At 42.6% G+C, this 24,406-nt stretch overlaps 1 long non-coding RNA gene across 1 annotated transcript in view; it reads right to left on the bottom strand.

Moving 5' to 3' along the window:
- Positions 1–23,641, bottom strand: part of LOC117201675 (uncharacterized) — a 282,833-nt gene extending 259,192 nt beyond the window's left edge. The window contains exon 1 of the long non-coding RNA XR_004483740.2: positions 23,455–23,641. This is a non-coding gene — a long non-coding RNA (uncharacterized LOC117201675). The remainder of the gene's footprint in view (positions 1–23,454) is intronic.
- Positions 23,642–24,406: the final 765 nt, after the last annotated feature.

Raw genomic sequence — 24,406 nt, 5'->3', positions numbered from 1 at the left:
ATGAAATTGGGTCATTTGTAGAGACGTGGATGGATCTAGAGACTGTCATACAGAGTGAAGTAAGTCAGAAAGAGAAAAACAAATATCATATATTAATACATATGTTGAATCTAGAAAAATGGTACAGATGAACCACTTTGCAAGGCAGAAATAGAGACACAGATGTAGAGAACAAACATATGGACACCAAGGAGGGAAAGCGGGGGTGGGAGTGGGATGAACTGGAGATTGGGATTGACATATATACATTAATATGTATAAAACAGATAACTAATAAGAACTCTGCTGTATTAAAAAAAATCAAATAAAATTCAAAAAAAAGAATTACTTTTCCCCTACTTCCTTTATTCTTTCCTTCAGGACCTCTGATTAACATATATAAACCTTTTAATTCTGTTCTACATGTATTTTCACCTGTTTTATATATTTCCCATCAATTTATCTCTCAGTGCTAGTTTCCAGGTAATTTTATTAGATCTACTTTCCACTTACTAATCCTCACTTCAATTGCATTCAGTTACATTCCCTTCTGGAAGTTCTAGTAAGTTCTTTCAAATTTGCCTTTTCTTTTTTTAAAATTATTTTTTATAATAGTTTGTTCTTTTCTCATATTTTAAATTCCCTATTATGTGTCTTTAATTACTTAAAACATTAGTTTCATAGCTTCTACCCAATAACTCCACTATCTAAAATTATTGGAAACTATCTAATTCTAATGTGTTTTTAAAAATCTACTAATGTACATTCATGGTAGCTTGTCTTCTTGTGTATTTTACAACTATATATCATGAGCTCATGTTCAGCAGGTATTTATCTGTGGGAATCCAGAGAGACCCGGATTAAGGGTTCATCCCACTATATCTGTTTTGTGTTTGCTTCTGCAGGAACCCCAGGGAATAGCTTTCTTGCAAACATTTCTCAGCTTGGGAGTTTCCCAAATAATGCAGACAGAACAAAATCAAACGTCAAACAAACACAGGTCCATAGAAAATCTTTTTTCTTGTCTTTCATACTGTTTCTTGCTAATGCTCAGGACACTGTAGAAAACAACTGGATTATAAGAATCGTGTTCCTTTTTTACCCATGGTGAATAAAATGCCTTCTTTCTTACTCCTTTCTTAATCCTCGTATGCACTCAAAATGACTCCCTAAATAGTGGTTTCTCTCTCTCTCTCTCTCTCTCTCTCTCTCTCTCTCTCTCTCTCATAATCCTCTGAATATATCAAAGGAAACTAATTGGCTAAAGCAGAATTTCCAAAAAGAGCAGGCCCAGAGCCCACTTTATAAGCAGAAGTTTTATCAGCTTCAAGGTAAACATCTACTAGGATATTAATGGGAAACGTCAACAGGAAAAGGAAAAAGAGAGAGGGAAAATAGAGGGAAGGAGAGAATTGATATTTTTTGGCCACTGACATTACATCAATTTTCAAAACCACATTTTGTGGCAGATGGTCTCTCTCCATTTGCAGATGAGACCCAAGGCTACACAGCCAGAACAGGGGCTAACCCATGTCTCCCTGACTCCCTTCCTCAGAAGGAGAGTCCACGAGCCTAAAAGTCAGCTGATGGTAAACATTAGAAATACAGCCTCAAGTAAAGGAAAGCTCAAGGCAGGTAAAAGTTCTAAGTGGATCATGGAGGCTGCTCTTTTTATAAACTCTACATTAGCCAATTAATTCCCTCAAGATATACTGCCCCGTTTCAGATTTTCACTTTTTTTTTTTGTTTTGCGGTACACGGGCCTCTCACTGTTGTGGCCTCTCCCGTTCCAGAGCACAGGCTCCAGACGCACAGGCTCAGCGGCGATGGCTCATGGCCCTAGCCGCTCCGCGGCATGTGGGATCCTCCCGGACCAGGGCACGAACCCGTGTCCCCTGCATCGGCAGGCGGACTCTCAACCACTGCGCCACCAGGGAAGCCCCCAGATTTTCACTTTTGATCCTCTCCAATCATACCTTCCCATCTCCCAGGTTTCCAATAGCAATCATGCTGATTCTCTAGGCTGGAAGGCCCAGACCACAGATGGAGACCAAGGAACAACTGGAGTGAAAGGCATTCCCAACCCTCCCAATGTCAATATCTGTGGCATTCCCCTTTGGAGACAGCTTACTTCCCTTGAAAGCCAGATATACCTGTGACATACATAAGGTTGCAAGGCAATGTATTTCTAGAATTCCGGCCTTCTGATGCTCCAGGACATTTTTAAAAATCGTATGGTCATCAAAAAGCTTCACTCCCAGCTGTGTGGAAAGTGACTCTGCAGCTCTCACTTAATTTTGGTTGCATTACCTCATTCTATACATCATTCATGATGAGCAAGGCACCACGGGGCTCCCTTAACGAACTCCTGTCGTCCTTGACACAGCTCTAATTTATTTGGCCATTGACTTCATAAATGCTGTAAATCCTTTAGCTGACAAAGGTGGTGCAGAAGTTTCAATGCAGTGGGTTCTCTCGTCGTCGTCACAACAAGCAAAAGAAGCCAAGGCAAATAGGAATACTGGCCTTCTATCATGTTCTTGTCCTTCTCGAGTGACCCACCATCACTCTGGCAGCTGGGATGGAAAGGGTGAGAGAGAGGGGATTTTCAAACTTGTCTTTGGATGGGCTATTTATGTCTTCCAACCTGGCACTTTTCCTTGAACTCAAAGGGAAGACAGACTGGAGTATGACTCCTCCACCCCACGTAAATGAATACATTTACATTTCCTCAGCTGTTTGTGTTGGAAAAGAGCTAGGAGCATCCCTGTGCCTCGTGGGCCCATCCAGGTCTCTTGCATGTCAAGGCAGAAACTCAGGAGCACGTGGCCTCAGGCCTAAAAGTCAGGCCCACCCAGCCATGCCCCAGGGGAATAGTTCCTGTACAGTTTTTGTCTCGCTTATAGACACAGCTCTTGCCCTGGTCTTCATTATCAGGGCTTCATAATTTTCCTAAGAGGAGATAAGATGGAAGCAGACAATTTATTCTGGTCCTGCTAAAGGAGTTGCAGCATTTGGGGCTGGAGTCTGTAGGATTTTAGAACTGAATGCCAGTCGGCTCCAGGATTCAAACACAATTAGATAAAAGAGCCTTTTCAGCCAAGGCTTAGGCTCATTCCAACCTTCTGTACCCTCTCCCCCAACCATAAAACACTTAGCACTGAGGGGCTGCAAGATGCTGAATCATCAGAGAGAGATTAGATCATATCCATGCACTGTGTGCAGACATAAAAGCAAACGTAAACATTTAAGAAAGGATTTCAACATCAAGGATTAAAGCAAAGGGGGTTTTATGTTTAACTAGGAGTTAAGCATAAATTCTATTTCCCCAGAATTCCATTAGTAAAGGTTTTGCTTCTAAAGTGTTTGGGGGCACTGTGCAATCTTTGCTTGAGACTTTGGGCCACAGTAGGATAAACAAGCAAAACACAAAGATACCAAAATTGACTGGAATTTCTCCCAAAATATGCAATGCACTTTGAAAACCAAAGGAAGAGACTAGCAAAAAGATACATATTGCTGTTTTAAGCCAAACCTTGCTTAAGAAAAAGGGAGCCAGAAAGGAAGCTCACTCAACAAAGATCATCTCTGAGTTCCCTTCTCGTAGAAGCCAGCTAATCTGGTAATCGAAAGCATTTTCCATCTACCCATGGGTCCTGTTGAGCTCCTTAATTCTTGTATTATGTAAACCCTAAAACCAATTGCTAGAAGAATGTATCAAGGAAAGTTTCAAAGTCCTCTTAAGGTTAATTTCCCTCAAGAAATTCCTGGCTTTTCTTCTTTTGGTGCCTCTCTGTCCCTCTACTTAATTGCTTCTGTCTTCCTCCAGTCTAACCCCAATTTGATCTTTCTTACCAAGGTCTGCCCCAAGACTGGCAGAGCAGACAGAAAAGCTCTTTAAGAATATAGAGTTTACTATTAATAGCAGTGACACAGGCCTTGAAAACCAAGGCAGTCAAGTAAGGGAATCTGTCAGCCTGGATTAGCTTTCCAGCACCTGGGAGGTAGGACTTATTTATAAATAAAAATAGACAGCAAAAATGTCTGGCCCGTTATAGGCCCCCAATGTCTGAGAAGGCCTGTATGGATCCAAGTCCAGAGGCTTTTCCCAGCTGTCCTCCAAACCTAGCAGCAAACTTTTGGTTTTGAAACTGGAATTAACAAAAAGAAGGCTTGTTTCAGTCCAAATCAAAATCCCTGCTAGTACAGTCAGTCTTCCGTGGACTTTCAAACACTTAACCAGATCCCCAGTCCTGTACCACATATGTCACAGCATCCTTTAGGATTCATCTATCAAACTTATTGATGGGTTCTTGTCCAGAATGTGGTCCTTGCCTTCTACTTCTCTCTCTGGGCCTCCCTGCATTCTCCATGAAGGACCATGATTCCTCCATGTGAAGTCTAAGCCCCTTACTTCTTAACCTTCATAGAATTCCTTTTCTCACCACAGAACAGATTGTAAGACTCAAATCAAAATCTTTTGAAAGAAGCCTACATTTCGGAGGAGCATTTTGAGGTTACTCTGCTAAGGCTGTGGGTTCTAGAAGCTGCATTCAGACACTTTTTTGCCAAATTTAGAGTTCAGGTGACCCCAGGTATAATTCACGTTGATCAAGCAATGAAAGTACAATTGTGCTGCAATGGTCTCTGATCCAGAGAAGCTTATGGTACCACTGCACTAAAAATCTGCTTTCAAATATCTAAAATAATGGATGCCTCACACATACACACACACACACTGAAATTCCTTTGGAAATGGTAGCCCTCTTGCGTAAGCTAATACAATTGGCCACAGCATTTTCTTATGCTGTTCAGTCCTTCAATTCCCATCTCTTATCTTCTAATTTTAACATCTCCTACTATAATAATTCTTGCCTTCTAGGGCGTCATGAATTGGTAGACATTACCAACCCCCCATCAGCTACCCATATTTAGTTCCTTTAATCTTTCCTCTGATCAGATTCCCCAAGTCCTCCTCCCCTCCAACTATTCCTTCTCCTTGCCCTTCTCCAAATTCCCTAGGGTTCTATGCCCCTAAACTGAGCTTTATAAAATCAAAGTGATATTCCAGATGCTCGTTCACCGAGAAGCCAAGAGACCAGCTGTTACCTCTGGTCTCTGTTACTCCGTGACTCAGGGTACGTGTCCCAGAATAGGTCTGGCCTTTCGTGCTGCCTTCTCTCATTGCAGTCTGGCTGCTCGGGGGCTGGGCACCATCACCCCAGCTCCCCTTTGGCATTACTGCTTTCCAGGTTTCTTCTCCCCATCAGGGGTACATGTTTCAGACTATTTTCCTTCAAACTTGCATAGATCACTGGTCAGCACTCCCAGAAAAGATATGTCTTTATCATCATCCTGGTTTGGAAATAAGCCCCCAATTTCTGTAAACATTTTTACCCAAAACAAAACAAAACAAAATAACACAACACCAAAACCAAAAACAAACAAACTCTGTACGATTTCCCACGCTGGAAGGAGAAAGCAAGAAGGAACATTATCTATGATTTTAGGCTCTTAACTTCAAACAATATTCTGGAGAAAGTAACAGAACATCCCAGGCAGGATCTGCCTCAGAAGGGATTTGATGGGCTTGTGAAGGGTGACTGAGCACCATGCCTGGAACCACAGAGAGGACATTTTCCCCTGCTATCGTCAATTCCCCTGGGGCTACGTGGACCTGCCATAGGCTTCTCTGTGGTGCTTTGTTGCCTGGGAACCCTGCTTTCTTCTCCCTGCCTCCCCCAGGATCTGCCCTCCTCGCCTTTCTGGAAACTCAACTATGGCAGGTGGCAGGAAGGGTGTCCATGGGAATCGAGGGTCCCCACCCTCCTCCAGGAAGAGGCAGGGGCCCACGCTGTGCCCTGGGGAAGTGCCCTGGGAGGGCTCATTTCAGGAACTCCCAGGCCCACAGCACTAATCCCTACAGCTTCAGGGAAAAGAGCATTCCTATTTTAAGAGGGCCTGGGTAACGTTGTGCTCACCCAGGTCTGAGTCACTCCTCCTCTTTAGGGTTTGTGAAAGAAATCTAGTTCTCAGCCTTTAGCTCTGCATGCTTTATTTTCCTCAGCCTCAACGATCAACTGGTTTACCATAAAATGTAAAAGGAGCTAGCAAAGCAAGGGTAACCGGGGAAGCCATGGTGTCTGGAATTGTAATAGCAGAGGCGCAGCTAAGAGTTACGTGAGATCTAAAAATAAGCCACTAACCATATCCTACCTCCTCTAACACACATAGACAGGTACGTAGAAGAGAAAACCACCAACAGTGCAAAAGAATCGATAAAGAACACTGTGATGAACCACAAGCCACCCTGTGACCCAAAGAAGTAGCCCTACCCCCACAGTGAACAGTCTTTTAAGCAATGAGGATATTCGTTGTAAGCTAATTCACTATCGTACTTGAGAGTAGAGAACCACCGGGGTTTTCACAGCAGCCGTTGCAGTGATTAGAAAGCAATCACATCAGTGGCATTTGCGATCCTTTGTGTAAACCATTGCAAGTAAGTTTAAATTCTTGCACAGTTCGCCTGCAAAAAACATGTACTTCTTCCTTATTAGCAAGTTACTGTTTAATCAACTTTGTGCTTTAATATTAACATAATAACAGTTCATACTTATTGTACATGTACACAATAACTCATTACTAATTCACTTGTAGCAGCCATGGGAAGTGCCCCTTTTTATACACGAGGAAACAGAAGCTTAAAGAACTCAAGTCACTTGACCAAAACCACACCATTCAGAAGTGTTACAGTTTAGATTTCAATGTAGATCTTCCTAGGTGCTCACCTTGAGAACTTAATCACATTTCTACACTGTTCTTTACAAAACCAGATTTTGAGTCCTAAGACTGTCAAACTTTATTTTAATGGCGAATTCTCAATCCCCCAGCTAGGCAAGCTGATTTTTTTCACACATTTTAAATGACATCAGTTAAAACCCAGCTTGTACTCTACTCTCAGGCTTCCAGACTGAATATCACATTTGGGATTTGGCTTAGCAGTATAAGTACCTGGTTCAGGGAACCACAAGCTCCTCTTTATGTTTTTTCCCTTGAGAAGAATAGTGGCCAGATCTCAATGGAATGATCCTGGTCCCAGGTTATAAGCTCCTAATTCTTTTTTTTTTTTTTTGTAATTTATAAACATTTATTCTCTCAATTTATGTGCTTCTCACAGACTAAAAAGAAACTATTCGCTGACTTTCACTGGTCCATGAACCACACTTTGAGTAGCACTGATTTATTCTATTACCTTCACACACCTTTATCCACAGGGTAAAGATAAGCTCCCAATCCTCTAGGACTACCTTGGTTTCTGTGTTGGTTTGCTTGGCCTGCCATTACAAAACACCACAGACTAGGTGGTTTAAACAATAGAAATATATTTTCTCACTATTCTGGAGGCTAGAAGTCCTAGATCAAGATGTTGGCAAGATTGGTTTCTTCTCAGACTACTCTCCTTGGCCTGTAGGTAGCTGTCTTCTTCCCTGTGTCCTCACATCATCTTCCTTCTGTACCTGTCTGTGTCCTAATTTCCTCTTCTTATAAGGATTACAGTCATATTGGATGAGAGCCCATTCACATGACATCATTTTACCTTAATTATGTCTTTAAAGACCCATCTCCAAATACATTCTGAGATACTGGGGGTTAGAATTTCAACATATGAATTTGGAGAGGGGAGGACATCACTCAGCCTGTAACAGTATCCTAACAACTTCCTTTTACAAAGTTGTCTATGGTACATATACAAATGCCTTTGACCCTGACAACCACTACTTTCTCTAAACGCGTTTGTGTGCATTTAGACAAGTGTATGATATAGACAAGTTTTTCTGTGACCAAACCATAGTTCTTATTCAAACACTGTTACCAGCAACATCAACCATATTATAGTTTTCAACTTAGAAGACATCATTTGATCTCATTGGTTACCAAAAAAAGTGTAGAAAATGTTTTTACCAATTATGAATTGCCTGTTAGTAAAAACAAATTCTAGATTTTTTAAAATTTATTGAAACCAATAATGTCTTCTTAAATTATTACTGTTATATACCTGGCATTTAAAACTGCACAACCTCTAATCAAGATAGAGCCCAGCATAACTTACCCTGGGCCCTCGGCATACGTCACAATTCCTGGTCATCCCATGGGAAGATTCAAGTGACCTGAAGAGGCAATTCAGATGTGTATAGTTGCATCAGTCTAAAGGCTGTCATTATGGGGTGCCTACCAGTTTCACATATCGTGCCATTATGCTAGGTGTGTTATGAGCATTAAACCATGTATCCCCTCAATATCCCTGTAAGAAAGATATTGTCTCTGCTTTACCAGTGAGCAACTGAAACATCAGAGAGATTAAGTAGATTATCCAAAGTCACACAGCTCACAAATTGTCAAGATAAGTCTTATACGTGAACCTAGTCCCGTCTGACACCAGAAAGTTTGTTTTTTTTTCCCCACCACATGTTGCTTCTTTGACTTCTTCAGACAGGCAACAGTATACTCTCAGAGGCTCAGAACTTTTCCTGGGCCATAGAAATATCCAATCTAGTTCCATCAACTGTTAGTTTTGATAAATAAAATAACAACAGCATCTTAGTTTCTAAGTCAGAGCTGCAAAATAAATCATAGGGTATTCATCATCAGAAACAAAATCTACATCTGTCTTTGGGTGGTGATGAATGTTAAGGTTATGTAAAACAACAATGGTGTACTTATTTATCATCAAAAAAGTAAGTTATATTGAGTAAACCTAATTAGTAATCACCAGCTACCTTGTAACATCTCCAGGACTGCAGTCTTATGTTCCTACGAAACACGTATTTCATTGTTTAATTTTGTCTGTTGGGTGCCCTGGCTTCCGAAGCAAGATTGTAAATGTGTGGAAGGCAAGCACCCTTTCTTTTCCTTCTTTGTATTATCTTGCAGTGCTAAGTATAGTGTCTTCCACAGAACGATGCTCACTAATAAATAACCATCAGCTTTAAAGTCTTTACAAAATGACCACCAAGAGAAGCCCATTGGAAGACTTGGTGATGAATCTCACAACTGTGCAACAGGGTGTCTAAGAAATCCCTACAACCAGATGTGTTGAGCCAGGTTCTCAGCTCTGTGAGGTCAAATGTGCCCTCTCCAGACCTTGATTTATAACTCCAAATGCCTGAGGGATGGCTACTGGTGCTGGTGAGGTATGTTTTTGTCATAATTGTGTAATTCAATTTGTTTATGTATAGTAGGAGGTAAAAGAAACTTTAGCAGGCCCTACTTGGGGGCCCCAAAGGCAATCCTAAATAGAGCAGGATTCTGTTTGGCCTCTCATCAACGTGCCTACGGGTGGCCAGTTGAAGCATCCAGTCAGTCCAAGGCTACCAGTATAACTAGAAGTGTCTTCCTCCATCCTTCTGTTGCTCAATTGTCTTCTATCTCAGCAGGGCCCCATTCTCCTGGCTGAAAAGTAGACTACTGAGTTATACCAACAGGCAAAAGCAGGGTAGTTATAACTAGAGCTTTACTCTAAAAACTAAAAAACTAGTCACATCACACTTCTTTACCTAGAAGTAAAAAATTAACAATAACTCAAAGGAACATGTAAGCACTCCCAGTACTTAAAATTGAGCCCCAGGGCCCCTTGGCAAATATAACAAAAACCCTGATGCCAGAGGTACTTCTTTTTCAAAGGAAAGCACTGTCTTCAAAAGATAGAACTAATAGTGAGAACATGATCAGATGGACACTGGTAGATCAAGTCCCCAGGGAAAAAGGTATTGTTCCGAGAGCCTGCTTAGATGAACAGAATTCTTCTTTAGTTTGGTGTCTCCTTTCAGCCTGGGACTTCTGTTTGCTAGTCTGTCCTACACCCTAGTATTTGTCCCAGACTAACTCTGGGCACCTCTTCCTGAGCTTTCTACACCTCAGACAACTAAGAAAATTATAAAATTGTTCAGCCTATGGAGAAAAAGCCTTAAGAATGGCTGACAGATGAGGTGAGCTTATGGGTTTCCTGTTCCTTTAAGAAGCCAGATACTTTGATGTGGAGCTTGAAGCAGTTGAGAAATCACGCAAGCTCTAGAGATTTAAGTGGTTGCCCCTATGCTCAGAAACTAGGGCCATCTTAAGACTGGCATGATGCCCTCATCCCCTTGCCTAGGAAGGCTTTATCTGCATCACACCATAGGTAGGTTATAAATACACTGGCATCTAGAAGCAGAAGCAGAGGTGGAGGGCAATGAGAAGGAAAAGGTCTTTCTGGTAAAACTCTTCTAAGTCTGAGTCATCTTCCTCAGAAGACACTGGTTTGCAGAAGACAATGATTTAGATTAGGGAAGAAGGCTGTGAATTTCCAAAAGTGAAATAAGCATAAATGAGAACAAGAAGGTAGAATCTGAGGCGCAAAGTCCTGCAGATGATAGAACCTGGATTATCCAAACCACCACCAGCGATGCTTGTGGATGCATTATCCTAGTGTAGACTCAGTATACAGCTTAGTACAGAGCATTCCTCAAAAACAGCAATTCTAGAAAATGAAAGAGGACACCAGGGCCCCAGAAGAAGTGAGTCACACCAAAGTCATCACTACACAGCTAACCCACCCCTTTCATCAAGACAGAAATGACTCCATCTTAGCCACAGCTTCCATGATCTCACCAGCAAAGATACCGAGACCCTGCCATTCCTCTGCAAGGGAAGACTGAAACTGTGCAGATTATTTCACCCAGAACATCTCACTCTGATTGGATGGATGGGATGAGGAAAAAAATCTATCTCCCCATGGTAGTGTCTTTACTCCTGCTGTTGGCAGGATACTTATGCAATGGAAACTGAGGTGCGTCTGGATGTCTACTAGTAGAGGGCAAGGCCTGAACCTAGACGTCCTGAAGATTTGGAGAATGGTTGAGACACTTTCATTGCAAGTAAGCAGCTTGGCCAAAGGGCAATTTGTGGGCTTACTAACAGTTCAGGGGTGGATCTAGTTTGGTGCATAGATGGATTCGGGACTCAAATAGTATGATCAGGACATGGCTTTTTTTCCTTCAATTAGTCCTGCCTTCCGCAGTCTCCAGTCCCACATGACGGCATTGGTGGCACAGACCTCTCAGCCTCTCAGGGGCCCAGCCCAGCACACAGGAGCACAAATTCTGTTCCCAGTAAACGTCTGACAGCATCTGATTAGATCACATTTTCTCCTCCAAACCTAGACTATGGCCTGGAACATGTGGATCAGGGGATGGAATCGGGTACACCAAAGCCACATGGACTGAGTTAGAAAAAGAAGAATTCAAGCTATGGTTACCATAAGAAGAAAAAGTGAAGAATGGCCATCATCAAAAAGTCTACAAATAATAAATGCTGGAAAGGATGTGAAGAAAAAGGAACCCTCCTACACTGTTGGTGGGAATGTAAGTTGGTATAGCCATTATGGAGAACAATATGAAGGCTCATCAGAAAACTAAAAATAGAGTTTCCATATGATCCTTCAATACCACTCCTGGGCATATATCCACAGAAAACTATAATTCGAAAAGATACGTGCACCCCAATGTTCATTGCAGCATCATTTACCATAGCCAAGACATGGAAGCAACCTAAATGTCCATCAACAGAAGAATGGATAAGAAGATGTGGTACATATACACAATGGAATATTACTCAGCCATGAAAAAGAATAAAGTAATGCCATTTGCAGCAACATGGATGGACCTAGAGATTATCATACTAAGTAAAGTAAGTCAGACAGAGAAAGACAAAGATCATATAGTATCACTTATATATGGAATCTAAAAACTGATACAAGGGAACTTATTTATAAAACAGAAATAGACCCACAGACATAGAAAACAAACTTATGGTTACCAGAGAAGGGGGCAAGAGGGATAAATTAGAAGGTTGAGATTAACATATACACACTACTATATATAAAATAGATAACCAACAAGGACCTACTGTAAGGGAATTATACTCGATATTTTATAATAACCTATAATAGAAAAGAATCTGAAAAAGTTATATATAAATACATATATAAAACTGAATCACTGTGCCATATATCTGAAACTAACACAACATTATAAATCAACTACACTTCAATAAAAAAAGAAGAAGAGAAAGTGAATACCAAATGACAGAAACAATGAATGTCTGCTGTAATTAGTGAGCAGTTTCCAAGCTCATGTTTGCAGAAAGCTTTTGTCTTAGCTTGGGTTTCCCCCAGAAAACAGAGCCTGAGATAAAGGCTTGAATATGGGTCATTAATTTACAGAGATCAATCCAGGAAACAGTTGAGAGCTGGAAAGAACAAAACAGGAAAGAAGAAAAAAATAACGCAAGGTATATTGCAGAGATTTGTAGGAGCAGCTATCCAGGAAAGGAGCATTTATTGACCGGCTGCCATCCTCCATTGGTCAAGGATTGCCGTTCCAGGCTTACGCATGCATGAGAACAGCCTAGTGAGTTCCAGTAGGTGGCCCACACTGCCAAGTCAAAAAATCCTGGAGGCACAAAGATGGAGATAGATGGTGTAGCTGGTTTCCATGGTAATGGCTGGAATAAAAGGCAGGGCAAGAGGATGTGTGGTGGGGGACCTTTCCTCTTGGGTACTTAACTTGCTTTGCTTTGTTTTATTTATTGCTGCAGGTTCATTTTTCACCAAAAATAAACTGTAAAAAGAAGACACCACAGGGCTGGGTTACGGAATTACATGAGGAATAGTAGGGGAAGACTTGGGCTTGAATCCCTACTTCACCACCAGCAGTGTCATTTAGAGCAAGTCAATTAATCTCTTTGATTATCATCAGTAAAACAGAGATGTCGATAATGCCTACCTTATGTGATCTGAGGGAATATTATTAGTATATAAAGTCATCCTGTCACTTTATTTTATTATTTTATTTTATTTTGCGGTACGCGGGCCTCTCACAGTTGTGGCCTCTCCCGTTGCGGAGCACAGGCTGCAGACGCGCAGGCTCAGCGGCCATGGCTCACGGGCCTAGCCGCTCCACGGCATGTGGGATCTTCCCGGACCGGGGCACAAACTCGTGTCCCCTGCATCGGCAGGCGGACTCTCAACCACTGCGCCACCAGGGAAGCCCCTCACCATTATCTTTCAAACCTCACTTGAAAATCTAAAATAAGGGAGGAGTTATTTTATATCCAGCCATGTGGTCATTCAGTTTCCAGAAATTTAGGAAAAACATGCGTACAATTCATTTGTTATCATTGACAGCAGCCCATATGCCTAAGCATTTGCTTTCCACAGTTTCTGAGAAACGTGCTGAGAAAAAAACATGCTGAATGCAAACATAATCCCAGATCCCTGACATGACACTGTAGTCAGAACACCCAGCCATGCAGTCCATCCCTCAGTCCCTGAGACTTCATGGGGCCACCCCCAAGCCTCCATCTCAGTCCCACGTGGTTTGGTCTCTTGGTGTTTCTCAGGCACTGAGCATCAGTGAACGAGTCTCATACCCTCTTACTTTGGAAGATCCACCTCTTCTCTCTCTCTCTCTCTCTATTTTTCTTCTTCAACCTGGCTTTAATCCTAAAGTGATTCAAATATTTTCAGCAGAAAACCAAACCATCCCTGGGAAAGAGTGCACAAAGATGGTCCATACCACACTCCAGACTCCAGTGAGAGAAACACGTAAAGGCCCAAGTCCCTTTTAGTTCCCAAACTACCTCAACCTCTACATCAAACTCCATCATTCAAATCAGCTAGACCCAACTGCCCAAAAGCAACTTGATTGCAAATCAATCTCTTGCAGATATTTTGGAAAATGTCTACGAAAAAAAGTCCCTCTTTGAGTTATCCTCATCCATCCCCCAAAGGTGAATTTCATGGACGTTACGCAGCCTGTATTTAAAGTCAGACCATGTAAATGTACTCTCCAAATAAGATGAAAAGCATCCGTTTGTTCCTCCATCATGTACTAATAAGCAAACAGACAAACTTCCATATATATGAGAAAGAAACCAACAGGTAAGTCATTCCCATAGGAATTTCTCAGCTCAAATTTTAGGAAAAGAAAAATGGTGGGGATGACAGGAAGGTTAGGCAGAAGCATAATTGAGATGAGGCTTTTTTAGAAGGAGCCAACTCTAATGCAAGGGAGACAGGAAAGTAATCCTTAGGTCAAATTATTGAGAGAAAAAATATCATTGATCAACCCAGCCTAAGGAATGATTCTTCTGGGATCAGATACCTACTCCTAGTGCACTCAACACTCACCTGAGGAGGGCTGGGTCACACCATCTACTGTCTACACTGGAGGAGCTTAGAGAGGGTGAGCTGATTTATGAGAAGGGGCCTGTGGGAGGGACTGGTACGGCAGAGCCTGTCTTTAGAGACCTAAAGGACAAACTGTAGACTTGTGACAGCCACACAATGATGTCTACTGGGGAAGAGACTCTTCTTCCCAATTCATCTATGCTCAGACAGGTGCCATATTCACCACTCTGATCCTATGCGACTTGTTTGAGCCAAGATGAGAATAGAGTGTAAATAAGAGGCTTTACCCTGGCTTCTGTATACTGTCATTAAGAATGCACAGACTTGGACGAAAGGAAGCTGCCTGGGGAGTATGAATGAAGACGGCTCCAAAATACATCAAGCCACCAAAACACTATGGCCACATTCAGAACGTGTGGTTTGCATCAGGACTAATGCATTCCTTCAAACTACGGCAGAGTGTGTGCAAGGGTGTCTTACTGCCAACAGAACTAGAACAATGTCCCCATGAGAGCAATGAAGCCATGAACACCTAACCCACCACAGATGTTTGAAGACTCAGCTTGAAAAGCTGAGGGCAAGGCCCTGGGGCGGGTACGTTTTGATCAGGGGAAGGACAGAGAAGCCTCTGGAGGTGTGCTTCCAAGAGACAGTACAATCAGGATCTCACTTCACAGATCAGGAAACTGCGGCCCAGTGGGGTTTAGAGTCTAGTGTGTCTTTACATAGAACATGGGCTTTCCTTCCGGTCCAGGGCTCTTCAAACATTGATGGCAGGCTGTGGGTTTGAGGTAGGAGGATCAGAGAGAAGATGACATGTAACTATCACAGCTATGTTTTTCTGTAGTAGACTTCCAAACTAAAGACATTTTTCACTTGTGAAAAGTGGACAGTGTCTTGAAATACAATGACTGAAGGGCAAATGCTCCTTGACTTGATAGAGCCTGTTTATAATTACAGCATTAGCACAGACACACTTTAACTCAAAATCATGAAAATGACCTTAGCTGGGCTATAAGGCCTATATTAAAATCACGGCTGAGGATCCACTTTCTAGCCAAGCTCCCATTTTCAGATGCCTGCCCTTTGTTCAAGGATTTCCTTTAGCCTAAAATGTCTCACGTTTGTTCTCTGACCACTAATGACTCTTTGACAATATCTCAAATAGAAGAAGCCGAAAGTACATCATTCATGCCTGAACAGATAACACTATTCCACCTCTAGTCCAACCAACTGTGGGTGAGTGGCTGGGTGGCCAAGCCCTGTCACTGTCCACCTTGCAGGAACTTGGGGAGGGGGCACCATAATGGTCCAAAAGATCCCCTGGCCCAGCCGTCCCATTTTATACATAAAGAAATGGAGGTTCAGAGAAGACAAGTGATGGTCCAGGGCCACCACCCAGTGGTGGGAGAGCTGGGCCACACCAGTAGCCACTCTAGATGATCACTGCCCAGTCAACTGAAAAACATATAAATTTTGAAATTACAAATATTATCCTCTTTTACTTCCCAGATTGTGCTTCTGAAAACATCAGTCTTCTAGATACTTGGTTTAATAAAGAGACAAAGAGAATGAAAGAGAGAGAGGGCAGAATAAGTTCATCCAAGGCACATAAGCATGAGAAATACTACACAACACATTCCCTTCTCAGAGACTCACATCACACACCAGGGAATCTGAGAAAGAAGCCCAGCAGTAAAGAAATCTGTTTAACTCAAAACTCTTTTTCCATGTCATATCTATCAACATCCTACAGACCCAGTATTCTAGGAAACAGACTTTGGGACACGCTGGCTTAGTGAGAAGAGAAATGAAATTTCAAAATAATTGGGCTGGAAAGTAAAGAAATTGAAACAGTCTGGCTCATGTCAAGCAAGAGTTCAAAAATGGTACCATGTCATCTTCAGTTTCTTCCCCTGGGTCTTTCATGCCTGGAACTTGGAAAGAAATGGAGGCTAAGGGTGTCCTTGAGTATCAAGGATAAAGAGAATGAACCTTTTTCTTTAATTTACCATTAAAGGTTGGCGTAAAGCAGTAAAAACACAGACCCTGCCTTTGCCACTCTTCTCCATGGGTACTTAAGTCGCTACCAGAAATATAATGCTGAGAATAGTATTCCCACATATTTATAACTTCTTTACGACAAACTACCATGATTTTCTTTTCCCTCATAAAGTTACATTCCTACCTCAGAAATGGTGAGGAAATCAAATTTGGCCCTTAAATAAACTAATTTGAAAGGTTTATAAAAATATTAGAGACTTTTAAAAAAGGAATAGGGGACCTGAATATCCCGAAGTGTGAAAATGCCACATTTTTACACTCAAATGATTTAAAATAGATGAACAGAATGTTTCCAAACTTTCTAAAAATATGCACCTTCAGGCAATTAAAAAAAAAATCCATCTAAAGGGTCATTTATTTTAAGAACCTAAAAGCTCAATTTAGCACTCCAGTGAGCTCCCACAGCTGACTGGATCTGGGAGACCAGGGCTGAAGAAAGGTCATTCACACTCCTCCCTGACTCCTTAATGGTATGTTTAGCCAGGCTAATTTTAGACCTGTCGGAAGCTTCTGATTCAGTTAATCATAAGGTGTTGGTGACAAGACTGTGGTCAATGGCAGACGTGGGCTGAGTTCTTTTTGAAGTCAGTTGGTGAGTTCATTCCTGGAAGGCGGGGGTCCATAGGTAGTCAAGGGGGGACTGCTGGTGATTCACATGCACTTCCTGGGAGGTCTCTTCTCCCCTCCCTATTTACCCTACATGGGCAGGAGACCCGGGAACCATCAGTGGAAGCAACACCATCTTGATGATCCTCATCTCATTATCATCTTTCCTGCTGATCCATTCAAACTGTCTTATCCTTTGGCTTGGCTCATAGTTATTTTGGTTTGGGCAGGAAGTAGCTGGCTTCAAGTCAACCTGGAGAGGCTGAGGTTGTGACCTTTCGTCAAAGGAAATGCTTTAAGGATGTCAGAGGTGGAGCCTCGTCATAGCTATTCACAGATAGAGGCTCAGTGACGGTTCTTTTAACAGGTGCTTGAGCATGGACAAAAAAAGTCTTTTTTTCTTGGATTCAGGGATGTGTGTGCCTACACCAGCTTCCAGAAAAAGAATCGTTACAATTAGCTACCCCTCTGGTTCACAGAAGTTTCACCACAGTAATACCCACCCTTTTCTTGACTTTGCCAAATTTTACAGGGGAATTTCATTACCCTATTATTCATTAAAGGGAATTTCTTTAGCCCTGTGAGTTTTCGGTACCAGTCAGCTCAAATACTTTTCACCCACTCAAGGTTTAACATCCTCCATAAAACTTATCTATAGCAAAGAAGATGTCAATGTTCTACTCAAGAACTCAACAACCCGAGTGAGGGGAAAAATATCTAGCATTGTCGCTTACTAGATTTCAACAAATTCTGATGCTATAAGGGAACTCAGGGCTAATCCATTATCACCCTTTCATTTTATAGAATGGGGAAGCAAGACTTAAATTTCCTCAATGGACATAATAATTCAGTGGAACCAGAAAGTTTCCATGGAGCAAGAAATCTAGTATTATCTTTCTAATCTTTGTTGATCACTCATGGTCCTTACCATGAGTCAAAAAGTGTGGAGAACAGGAGGAAGACGAAAGGGATAGTAAAGAGAGAAGTAAAGGGTGAAAATTTTTGATGAAAAAAAGCAAGTCAATTAGTCAGCGGCTTCCTTTCATCTCCTTGTCATCACCCTTTTCTTCCCATCTATTTTTGGCCTCCTCAGATAAACCAAAGAGCAGCAAGTCTCACTGAATATCCTTGGTCACCCATATCTAAGGGACAAAAAGCAGCAGAGACAAGTATATCTAAGTGAACCCCATTTTCCAGCTTTGGGACTATATACGTCTCAATGGTTAATATTGCAACTGTGGATTTTAAATGCTCATTTCATTCATTTGACAGTCATCTACTGAACATCTGCCATGTGATAAGAATCTGCTGCACACTCCATGGGACGTTAATATGAAGGAGATGTACTCTTGCCTCTAGGAATTTAAAAAGAAGAAAAATAATTCTCCTGGTTGCAAAATTCTAAGATTGTGACATTTCACACTAACAATTATAACACAGGGAGGAATCAGATAGGATCCCTGAGAGATTCGACCTGAATATTACGGGATCCCAGAGAAAGAGTAAGTCATTTCCAGGAGGCAGGAGACAAGAAATCTTCATCAAAGATGCGGCCTCTTGAGCTGGGGCTTGAAGGACAGAAAAGACTTAAACAGTGAGAGGGCACTGAGGAATGGCCTTCCTGGAAAAAAGGAAATTGCACAAAGGCACAAGAATAAAATATCTGTTTGGGAGACAACAAGTAGGCCAGTTTGGCTGAAGCGTACGATAGATAAATGAAGGGATATACAGCTGGAGAGTTTTGGTGGAAGCCAAATTGCAGAGTATCTAAAAGAATGAGATAGAAAGGTTGGTCTAAGTTCTCTAGGTGATAGACAGACACTGAAAATTTTTCAGAGGACTGGCCCTTAGGCAGATTACTTGGGCCATAATGAATTGGAGTGAAAGCCACTGGAGGAAGGATCAGCATCTTATGATGATCTAAATGAGAGGTAAAGAGCACTCGCTGTGAGAACAGAAAGGAGGCAGATTCACTAGGCATTAAGGACGCAGACAGGGCAGGAATAATTTGGTGTGAGGGTCGAAGGAGCATTTCCTAGGGTTTCCGTGGTGAAAACAAAATTCCTCCATGACAAATAGATACTTGAAAGCATGAGATTTTGAACCTACCACTGAGATGGTCTCACCATTGCCCAATGTTTGTTGACTGAATGATTTTGCTTGCTGTAGGTTGAGGATATTTGCGAGATTTCTTTTTTAAATTGTATTGTCCCTTCTATGTCTTTTTATGGTTTAGAAAGATGAGAATAAACAAACATCAGATGCCACATATCTCAGACTAAAGAAGAGGGAGAAGGTCTCATAATCTCTGTTCTGTTGTGTAAATACAATAACTATATAGTGGTGGACCCATGGCTGTTGAAAATACAGGAGACTATCCAAATCAATAATTCTGGTTTACCATGTCCTTCCTATAGTCAAACTATGCTCCTGTCCCCATTCGTTTGCATGTCAGAGATTCCTTTTAAAAATTGACATTATTGAACTGGTAAGAACTTGCCTATGGAGGGGCCTCTATTAATACAAATGCAATCTGTGCATAACATTTTTCTACCACATATTCACTGAGCAGACTCAATCACCTAGTCAGATGCTAAAGTATTTGGGGACAAATAATAAGAGCCCTTTCACTTTATTTAGCTGCTAATGTAGACACATTGTAGACCATCTTTTGCATGCAGTCTTCACTGATAAACTAGAAGCAACCTGACTCCTTGTCATTTTCAGAGCACTCTCTATCTGATTTGGATTTTGTTCTTTCATGCACTCTTTCTTCTGCATCCCCCACTGTCCACCTTAGCAAATATTTAGTGAGCACGTGGTACATACCCAGCACTGGGCCAAGTGATGCAGATACAAAAAGAAAAGATAACAATCCTTTGCTTTGTGCAAATATCAATGAAGGCATTCATTTGCCCTGTGGAATACCTCACCTTGAAGACAGGAACCATCTCTACCTAAACCTGGTGTCATCTGTACACTAGTGCTCCACAGTGGTTAAGCATGTCTCCTGCAGCGTCCTAGGATAAGAGGGATGCTAGTGCCAGCTGGGCCACGTACTAGCTGGGAACCTGGTGAGTTATTTAAACCCTCTGAGCCTCAGTTTCCTCCTTTGTAAAATGGATGTGATAATTACTAAGTGGGCCTACCCCACAGGGTGGATTCTGGTAAGAATTAAACAAGACAGTTAATGCAAGGAGTTGAGGACAGCATCTGCTGTACACTGAAAAACACTGGATAAAAATTATCATTAATAGTATTGATATCTGACCTGTGATCCACCTGCAAATGACCACCAGTGGCTGAGATGGCGACTCTCCTTTCAACAGGGAAGAATACACTGAAAAGACTTGCTGGCATTTCACAGAAAGGTCTAGAAAGCAATGCCCATTTCAGTTGGCATGTCACAGGAGCATTTCTTCTTTAACCTATATGTTATGTTTTCCATTTTATTTCATTTTCTTATACCAGAAAAATTTCATCTGCTCCTGACATTCATTCCGTACTTAAAGACACAGCCTTCAGTTTGTGAAGCCAGCAATTCTCTGCCAATGCTGTCACCAGCTCTGCGGCACCGGTGGCCTGATCTGCAACAAGAAGGCACACAAAACTACTGACCTTCCATCCAGAGGGAGTGGACGGTGTGCAGGGCAGGTAACAGGATCAAGCCCCCCAGTGAGGAGTAAGCCACAGAAACCACGGAAGGCAAACAAAATGGAAATGTGTTCCTCATGCAAGCACTCAGAGCCATTAAAAATAAAATGAAGGAAAGAATGAACCAAGAGAAAACTGTAGTGGGAATGGGATGGAACGCCCTTTAAATCAAAGATCCTGCTTTCCTTTCCATATCCTATGAGGCTCTAGGTCACTGCTTAGATGAATTTACGGCTGTTTTCAACATTTGTATGAAACACAACGAAGAGCTGGACCCTGGCTGCCAGGCAGGCTACACCCCAGGAGATACATCGGGATACATCATTAAGGTGAGGCTGCGGAGGTTACCTGGGAGCTTCAGGTACCCCACACGCGTACTTCTCCAAACCAGGGCAGGCTGCACCTAACACAGTTTTCAAGGTCATTCTGACTTTCTTCAACGTTCCTTACCCCCTCCCTCGACTTCCTCCTAGGCATTTCCAACCTGGTTACCCCCACATGCCAGGGAAGGCACGATCTCCTTCAAACACCATACCCGCTTCTCAAGCATCATCTGCAAACAAATTTAGTCTTACACATTACATCACCACCTTGCTGCAGATGACGGACCCAGACAACTACCTCCCCCGTGGGCCAAGGTGATCTGGGCAGCCTGGGGCACCAGTCTGTCCAAGTTGGAAGGGGGCAGACCTCCTTGCTGAGCAGATACTCTTAAGCCCAGCAGATCTAGGAATTCTATTTCCTTTTTTTCTTCTGCCTTTAAACATGCAGATCAGAACATCAGACCTAAAAGTTTTCCGAGCTGCACAATTTATGCTAGCTCATTACCTCCTGCTACACTCCAAGGCTTTGTAACGGAAATTGGCTCTGACTTCTGAGATGGGCATTACATCATAGTCTTCTTTTAGCACATTATGTCATCCCTGCTGAGAGGCATTATCTAGGGTTGGCTCAGCAGTAGCGATTTTTGTGGGCCGACTGCAGTGTTCCCAGAGAGCTGCTGGGAACCGCAGATTGAAATCTAAAACATTTATCTTCTAAAAACCTGAAAAGGAGGAAAGATGTTCACAACAGACCCCATTTATTTTCCTTAACCCTTTCCTCTCTCAGCTCCTTTGATATTACAGCCCAGCAAATGCCAAAGATCAATGTGCAGAGCCTATACAGGGACGATTGTCTTGAAATAACTGCTGCTAGAGGTGTCTGAAATATTGCTCCCATCAAGGGCTGATACACCTGACACTTGCCATGATTCTGTCTCAAGCGATGCTACAAAACGCTTAAAGGAATCACCTTGCACACTCACATTGATAACACAGAGCATCCTGCTTAATTCTTGAGTTATTTAAGAATTTCTCCCCATGATCTATTTATAAATATATATGAATGAAAACTACATACACGCACATACACAAGCTTATCCTCCTGACCACGTTGCAGCCACAAAGGCAAACTTATGGAAGATTTGTATTAGAAATAATTTTTATGCAGGGAACTGAGCTGATATTATCTCTTCTCACTTCAACCATGAAATTGGAAGCCCATTTTGTATCTCTCCATCCTAGGCAGGATTAGAAACCACTGCACAGAGGGAATAGACAGGTGCTTTCAGGATAAAGCAAAGATCTTCTCAAACCCCAGAGAATCCCAATACCTCCCTCGTCACAAAAGCATAATTATGAAAAAAAAGAGTCTCTAAATATCAAAAGGAAATGGGATACATTCAACCATGACTAAATTACAATTTCCCCCTTATATACCAACTAACGAGATTCATTGGGTGGGGAGTAAGTGCTGGGGGAGGGGTTAGAAGAAATGTTATGATAGTCCCTTCCCCAGCCCACCGTGCTGCATTTCTTTTCCACTGAATTTTTTTAGAGTAAATACTTTTGCGCTCTCGGTTGCTTTTTGTGGCACTCAAATGGTAGCCACATCCAAACAAATAACTTCATAATTAAACTGGAGGCAGTTAAACCTATCATTTGGACCATCCCAAGAGCCTGCTTCTACTTCTACCCTAAATGATTTTTCATGTTCTTTAATAGTGCCCTCCCCTCACCCCCAATGGATCATAAAGCAAGATGGCGACCTTCATGCTTTACTTAGCCCAGGGCACAGCCATGTGAGCAGTCTAAGCATTCTAACAGGGGTTGGGACACCTGGCCCCACACTCATGGTGTAGAAACTTCCTGGTGACATTATAGCAAACAACTGATAGCCCCTCCTCAGAACCTCTTCTTTCATATTTCATATCCATTGCCATTTGCCTCTCTTATCTCCTAGAGGGGACAGTGTGAGGACTGATGGTATGATCCCACTAAGAGCTCGGAGGTTTCAGATGGACAAGTGCCCTATAAAATAGCGTTATTTATCAGCTAAGAACATTTACAAGACTCCTCTTACCCTTACCCTTCCTTTCCTTTGTCCCTTCCTCTCCACCCTCTCCCCCTTAGCTCTAAGAATTTTATGATCTAAAGGCCAAAATGCTTTAAATCTTAATAACTACATGTGCCACTCAGGATACTGAAAGGAAACTATATATACTCTTGACTTCATTCATTCCAAGCTTTTACTGAAGCCAAAGTAACTGCCGCACCATTTAAAAATTCCATTCAGGGCTTCCCTGATGGCGCGGTGGTTGAGAGTCCGCCTGCCGATGCAGGGGACACGGGTTCGTGCCCCGGTCCGGGAAGATCCCACATGCCGCGGAGCGGCTGGGCCCGTAAGCCATGGCCGCTGAGCCTGCGCATCCGGAGCCTGTGCTCCGCAACGGGAGAGGCCACAACAGTGAGAGGCCCACGTACCGCAAAAAAAAAAAAAAAAAATCCATTCAACAAGCAAGTACCCTTCAACACGTTAAGCTGATTTTCATGTAAGTTGTAAAATGTTAAATGACCAGAAGGTCTATCCATTAATAAAATTACCTGGCCCAATCATCCCCTTTCGCTTTGCAGGAGGCAAGAAGTTGGATTCATAAATCCCAAAGGATGTGTGCCTGCCTCGAAATGTTGGCTGGCTGGTCACCAGCTTCCGAAGGCACAGTGGGGCAGGGGCTGAGCATTACTCCTCCTCCTTCCTCCAGCGCCCTGTGTGTCCCAGTAGGTTGTGCCTAATCCTGCAGAAAAAAAAGAAAAAAGTGTTCAGGATGCCCAAAAGCCCTCAGTCCACTCCCCAACCAGGCCAAGTGTGGAAGAGAGCCAATGGCCACTTGGCCCCATAACGGGACAGCCATGGCCATGAGAATCCATGGGGGGCATTCTTCCTGCTACCCTCTTACAGAGAAGAGGAAAGCAAGCCCCAAATCTGTAGGTAGTTTCCAAGAGTAAGTACACTGGGGTGGGGATCAGATTGTACGGTGAGAAATCAACTATTCCCTAATGATCTCCCAAATGAAAGGTGGACAGCAGGGCTGGCCAAGTCAGAATGGGGAGCTCATGGACCGAGCTCACTGGCTCCTGACATTACAGTAAAACCCAGGCTTAGAGTGAGAAGGGAATTCTGGGCCTGGCTTCAGCCTCCTTCGCCAGCTGCCTTGGCACCAGTCACTACGCTTTGGGGGTTGGCAGAAGGGGAACAAAACAGTACGGACCTTCCAGGCTCTCCTGGGCAGAAGGCACGTGGAGAACTGGCATAGCCTCTCCTGCCCCCACCTGCTGCCCAGAATCCCTATCAGCATCACCTAATGTGTAGGAAAACAGACATTTGTTTTATCAGGGAAGGTCCTGATCCTGCCGTCTCCCAGCAATGCCAGGATACCACCTGTCCTCACCACTTGCCCTCCGGACTGCCAGTCCCCTGGGAGCCTGTGGCATTTCCTCCACTGCAGGGCCTTTCCTATTTCTCAGAATGAGCCCTCAACACAGCACCTTCAGACCT

This window comes from Orcinus orca, chromosome 3 (genome assembly GCF_937001465.1).
Source record: "Orcinus orca chromosome 3, mOrcOrc1.1, whole genome shotgun sequence".
NCBI classification, from domain to species: Eukaryota; Metazoa; Chordata; class Mammalia; order Artiodactyla; family Delphinidae; genus Orcinus; species Orcinus orca.
Note: the sequence above shows the minus strand (reverse complement) of the source record. Positions and strands in the feature narration are given on the sequence as shown.